The sequence below is a fragment of the Physeter macrocephalus genome, chromosome 9, assembly GCF_002837175.3.
Source record: "Physeter macrocephalus isolate SW-GA chromosome 9, ASM283717v5, whole genome shotgun sequence".
NCBI classification, from domain to species: domain Eukaryota; kingdom Metazoa; phylum Chordata; class Mammalia; order Artiodactyla; family Physeteridae; genus Physeter; species Physeter macrocephalus.
In genome coordinates this window covers 67,760,931-67,767,547 of record NC_041222.1, presented here as the reverse complement: position 1 = coordinate 67,767,547, position 6,617 = coordinate 67,760,931, and the positions used below count along the sequence as shown (strand labels likewise).

General features: G+C 39.7%; 1 non-coding gene across 1 annotated transcript; it reads right to left on the bottom strand.

Annotated features, from left to right (window-relative positions):
• Positions 1–5,840: 5,840 nt before the first annotated feature.
• Positions 5,841–5,947, bottom strand: LOC112067382 (U6 spliceosomal RNA). Its single transcript, XR_002893245.1, has one exon. It is a non-coding gene; the product is annotated as a U6 spliceosomal RNA (small nuclear RNA).
• Between the last annotated feature and the right edge of the window lie 670 nt (positions 5,948–6,617).

Genomic DNA, 6,617 nt, shown 5'->3' with positions numbered 1-6,617 from the left:
GGAACGGGAATGTTATTTCTTGTGCCTTACCAAAGCATCCAACAATAAACAGTAAACTTGGCGAAATATCCCTTTGTTCTTTGTGTAAGCAGTTTTGGGCAGATTTCAGAGTGCTGCAGAGTGTAAGAGGAGATATAATGCCATGGGGGAGCTTTTATTTTATTTTATTATTATTATTTTTTTTTTTTGCTGTATGCGGGCCTCTCACTGTTGTGGTCTCTCCCGTTGCGGAGCACAGGCTCCGGACGCACAGGCTCAGCGGCCATGGCTCACGGGCCCAGCCGCTCTGCGGCATGTGGGATCTTCCCGGACGGGGTCACGAACCCGTGTCCCCTGCATCGGCAGGCGGATTCTCAACCACTGCGCCACCAGGGAAGCCCGGGAGCTTTTATTTTTAATATCATAAGCCAAATGCTTGATTGTATCTGTGTAAGAAGCCAGGGTGAAGATTTAGGAGAGAATAAGAGGGACTAGGGATGAATGAAAGTCTCTGAGACTTGGGGGCTGAATCTTAGAACAGAACTTGAGAATGGGTCTTGGTTAGAGAGGGAAAACTCTTCCTTTGAGATAGAAAGGGCTAAGAAAAGGATAGGTTTGGCTGAGATTAGTCATCTGTATTTTGGGGGGGCAAGAAAGTGGATAACTGGAGAGTTGAAGTAGTTCATATATTTTCATGAATCTCTGTCATTGAATTATAGAATGCAGAATGGTACCATTAGAAAAGACTTTGGAAGTTGTCGTAGATTGGGTAATTGGTCCCAATTCTTTACTATCACTATCCACGTGATAGTGCATCCCTTTGCTAGGTAGTATTTCAGTGCTTTTCCATTGTGGGTGGACCACTAATATTGAACTTGGTCCTGTGACTTGCATTTGACAATGGAATGTTGGTAGATGTGATGTGAGCAAAGGCCTTACATGTGCTTGTGTAGTTTGGCTTCATCTCCATGAGCCGATCATGCCCTGGATGGCCACTGCTCTTTCAGCCTGAGCCCCAGAAAGAACATATTCGAAGCAGAAGTGATCCTAACCCAAAGATGTGGATCCCAGTGAACACCCACTTGGGGAGATACACCAGGGCAGATCAAGTGTTCTAGCCTGCTCTCAGGCACTACTCAGAATATGTTTAGTTATTCTCCTGCAATAAAGTCCTTCATATGTTTGAAGACTCATTTTTACAAAACATCTCTTATCAGGTTAGATATAGTCAATTAGTATTGACTTCTATTCCTGCAGTCTTCTATACATATTCTTATTCTTCAGGGACCGAAAAGCTAATGACTACTTTTGCCAGGCTTCCTTGAAGCTAGGATTCTGGTTGTAAGATAGATGCAATGGTATGATATTTGGGAGGCAGAGGAGAGATGGAGGTCATTGTCAGCTGGCAAGCAAGCTCATCAAGATTTAGAGTTTATTGCATTGACCAGACTCAGCAGCCCTCTGTCTAGTCACCAGCTCCATGAATGTTAAGAAGCAGTGGTGGCAGTGGCAGTAATTATAACTTCCCGATCTCTGGGCTGGAGCTATGGTGGAAGTTCTTCAACTTGGCTAAGTGGTGCCTTTTTGACTTGACACCTATGCTTCTAGCCTTCCAACATTTCTGTGTGCACTGAATTCCCTGTATTAAATCCTTTTCTGCTTGAAATGTCTAGAGTGATTTCTGTGTCCTCCATTGAGCCCTGACTGACTCACAGCCTAAACCTTTCTCCTTCCGTTTCTTTTCTAGAGTTTGTAGGCTCCAGAGCTACTCAAATTGAGGTCTCTGGTTGCCCAGCTATTGCGATCAACTTGCATCAGAATGTAAATCACTTTAGTCATTAAGCACACTTTTCAGTTCCTCTGACTGATTGATTGATTTTCTATAGCAAGATTTTCTCATAGAAGGAAGCTGTGTTTTAACTTATATTCTGCACAGGTTCCTCATCTTATGGTGGTGGGTACTTTGAGTATCACCAGTTTACTCAAAGGCCCCAGGCCACACACTCTGTATTTTCTTTCCTCTAGGCATTAAAACTGCTTCTTATTTTGCTTTTATTGATAATTGCACTTTTACCCCAGGGAGCATATGTCTCCTGGGGTTACATTATCCATCTGTAATGAAAAATTTCTTTAAAAATTATGTGACTCTTCCTAAGTCATTTTTTGTTTCTTCTTTTGAAATAATCCTTTTTAAAAGTAATTACTTCCTTCATTAACAAAGCAATGCATGCCCATGATAAAATAAAAGTTTTAGCACTTTCATTAAAGTTTAAACACAGAATAATATAATATGAAAAGTAAAAATTCCTTTATCTCTTCAACTCCTTAGCCAACTTCTCTGAGGTAAACTTTGACAGTATTTTCATTAAAAAAATTATTTATTTCTTAGTGGAAATAACCTTAGCTGAACCTCACAACTATAGTTGTGCCATTATGTCCCTCATCCAAGGTGGATAATGTAAACTTTTGTATGCCATTGCAATTCTGTCATCACTATGACCTTTTCAAGAACCAAAGCACCAAGTGGATTTGGCCTTTATGCTCTTGCCACAGGATGGAGATTTAATTTTAACATCAGTTTTTAATCAAATTATGGGATAGCTATCTTAAGATAGATATTGTTTTTCTGTGGTAAAATATTAAAAATTTTCACATTCTCTGTAAAATACTGGAATTGGGGACCTATATTCAAATTTCTGTTTAAACTTCTGTCATGGCTGGACTTGAACCACAAACAAATTATTTCAGCTGATTTTTTTTTTCTCTTTTAAAATACAGCAAAGTTCATTTCAATGAAAAAAAAAGACAAAACAAGGTCTGATGAATTCCCTTAATAATTTTTTTAAAAATTGTGTGTGTTTTTAAAAATATACTCTTTCTGTTGGTTTTCTCAATTGAAAAAATGCATTTTGTCTTCAGATGTATTTTTGAAGTTGATTTTCTTGGCTTGGGCAACCCCAGGGGAACACCAACTTTAAACATGTAGTCAGGAGCACAGGGCTACCATAGACAAAAATGCACAATGTTGCTTTTATAGGTTTGGAATAAAAGAAATGTATTTTCTCAGAGTTTACCACTTGTCAGCACAGAACACTATAAAACAACATAATGCACAGTTTTGCCAAGCATTTGAATCAAAAAGAACCCAAAGAAACTAGGGAGAAATACCTACCGCTAATACCTATGTAAAATACACTGTGGGTCACCTACCATTTGAGACCTTCTTTATAGATTTCTAACTTCATAATTCATACAATCTTAAACAGTAACTTGCTATTTAAATTGATTTAACTGATATTCTTGTTCAAAGGTATACCCTATAGAATTCTCTCTTTGCCCTCAGAAATGCCTCACTGAAAGAGGCCCCAAGGTTTTCATGAAAATGTCATTTCATGTGCAGAAAGCTGGATTTTAAATCTAGGGCTTCCCTGGTGGCACAGTGGTTAAGAATCCGCCTGCCAATGCAGGCGTCATGGGTTCAAGCCCTGGCCCGGGAAGATCCCATATGCCGCGGAGCAACTAAGCCTGTGTGCCACAACTACTGAGCCTGCGCTCTAGAGCCCGTTAGCCACAACTACTGAAGCCCGCGTGCCACAACTTCTGAAGCTCGCGTGCCTAGAGCCCATGCTCCGCAACAAGAGAAGCCACTGTGATGAGAAGCCGGTGCACCTCAACGCAGAGTAACCCCGCTCACCGCAACTAAAGAAAGCCTGCACCAACAAAGACCCAATGCAGGCAAAAATAAATAAATAAATAAATTTATTTTAAAAATAAATAAATCTAACCATCCTACTTACTGAGTACATCATCTTATGCAAGTTATTTCACTTTTAAGTGCTTCAGTTTTCTTCTCTATAAAATGGTTGGTTTGGAATGCCCATCACATAGGTATCATTATTGTAAAAATAAGCTTAAATTATGATGTAAAGCAAAGAATTTGGTGCCTGTTCCATGGTGGATAGGCTTAGTAAGTGTTAACTTTCCTAGCCTACCAAGTCTTCCAAGGCCCCTAGCCTTTCAAGTCTTTGGACTTGGACCATCTTAGAGATAAGTTCAGATACCAAAGAGAGAAATCCTATGTCATTAGTAAGTATTTACTGTACATTGAAGACAACAGCTCAGATGTGGAGAGGCCTAGAGTCACAAAAATAACTAATGTTGGGAATGAACAAGCCTGGATGTCAGAATTTGAGGTCTTTCATGAATGAGAATCCTGGCGTAAATGACCATCTCACTCTATGGTAGGCCTTGATCACAAAGATCATTTATGTTAGTTTTAAAAGGCTGATTAAAAAAAAGAAAAGCATTGAGCTTTAATTTACATCTAAAATTCATCCATTTTAAGTGTACAATCCAACGACTTTTAGTAAATTTACGGAACCATCATCACAATCCAGTGTTAGAACTTATGCATTACTCCCCAAACATCCCTTGCATGCATGTTTGCAGTCAACCTCTGCTCCCACCCCAACCCCAGGATAACACTAATTGACTCTATGTCTTTTTCAATTTACCTTTTTTCAGAAGATGTCTTTTTCAGGAGACTTGAGTCACACTGATTCACACTAGGGTTAGGAGAGTGCATGAGATTAGATTTCTTAGTATATTAACACCTTGGAGGCTTCTGGCTTCCCAGTGATAGAAACCAGCTTCTCAGCAGCAACTCTGAGAACTCCCAGTCCTGTTGGAGAGAAATAGGACCAGAAGGCAACCAGCTGCCAGCTGGGGAACCATATCATTCAGGATCCCATCAGGAGACAGAAGCGATGTCAGTTATTTTAACAGAGAGAATGTAAACAATTGTTAGAGGTTATTAGAGAATTGAAAAAGCAACCAAAGAGCACTGAGATATCACAGAAGGAAGACTAAATAGACATTGTCTCCAAAGAAGACATACAGGTGACCAACAGGCACATGAAAATATGCTCAGTATTGCCAATTATTAGAGAAATGCAAATCAAAACTACAATGAGGTACCACCTCACACCAGTCAGAATGGCCATTATCAGAAAGCCTACAAATAATAAATGCTGGAGAGGGTGTGGAGAAAAGGGAAGCCTCCAACACTGTTGCTGCAATGTAATTTGATGCAGCCACTGTGGAAAACAGTATGGAAGTTCCTTCAAACACTAAAAATAGAGTTACTATATGATCCAGCAATCCCACTCCTGGACATATATCCAGAAAAGATGAAAACTCTAATTCGAAAAGATACATGCACCCCAGTGTTCCTTGCAGCACTATTTACAATAGCCAAGACATGGAAGCAACCTAAATGTCCATTGACAGATGAATGGACAAAGAAGATGTGGTGTATATATACAATGGAATATTACTCAGTCATAAAAAAGAATGAAATAATGCCATTTGCAGCAACATGGATGGACCTAGAGATTATCATACTAAGTGAAGTAAGTCTGACAGAGAAAGATAAATATCATATGATATCTCTTATATGTGGAATCCAAGAAATGATACAAATGAACTTATTTACAAAACAGAACTAGACTCACAGACATAGAAAACAAATTTTGATCACCAAAGGGGAAAACGAGGGCGGGATAAATTGGGAATTTGGGATTAACAGGTGCACACTACTATTACAAAATAAACAACAAGGTCCTACTGATAGAAGAGGGAACTATATTCAATATCTTGAAATAACCTATAATGGAAAAGAATCTGAAAAAAGAGATGTACACGTGTGTGTGTGTGTATGTGTGTGTGTATAAAACTGAATCCCTTGCTGTACACCTGAAACACTGTAAATCAACTATACTTCAAATTTTTTAAAAAAGGTATCACAGAAGGGAGAACTAGCAGGAATCCACGATCAGTTTTTTGTTTTTTGTTCTTTTTTTAAAAATATGGAATGCTTCACGAATTTGCGTGTCATCCTTGCGCAGGGACCATGCTAATCTTCTCTGTATCGTTCCAATTTTAGTATATGTGCTGCTGAAGCAAGCACGACTATCAAGTTTTTAGGTTGGGAAGTGAAGGAAAATCTTGGAATTATTAAAACTCAGAAATTTGGAGGAGGCTCATTCTTGGGCTGGGACCCACACCTTTGAGGAGAGGGGGCAGACAGCTGGTCCTTGTGTCTTTGGGAAAATTTGGTGGGACTGGTCAGCAAGTGTTAAAGAAACCCCTGCAAACTGGATTCAACTGAATTCAACTTCTCCTACTGCAAGTAGTGCTGCTTCTGAGGTTCAAAGGTGGTGGTGCTGACAATAACAGGAAACCAAAAGGAAACAGACAGGAGCAGACAGGTTTCTTTCCTTCCTCCAGGTATTCGGTCTTCCTCTAGTACCCCCTGCTGGCAGAGCTTCACAGAGGGTAGTGGGCAATGCCGGAAGCTGGTTCACAGAGTCCTGGCCCCGGCATCACAAAGCTGAGTCAGGAGGCTGGTCTTGAAGCTGGGATGAGCAACCTAATAAGTGACACAAGGTTCTCAGATCCAAGTCGGACTGATTTTAAAACTTGTGTTCTAAACCACTACTCCATACTCCCAATTTTATATTTATATTCTACCTCTTATTTAGCACGTCCTAAATACCTGTGCACTTCAGTAAGTGAATGCCTCACTTCTCCACAAATTCAGGCATTGGGAATCAGAATATATTATTTTCACCTTGTGG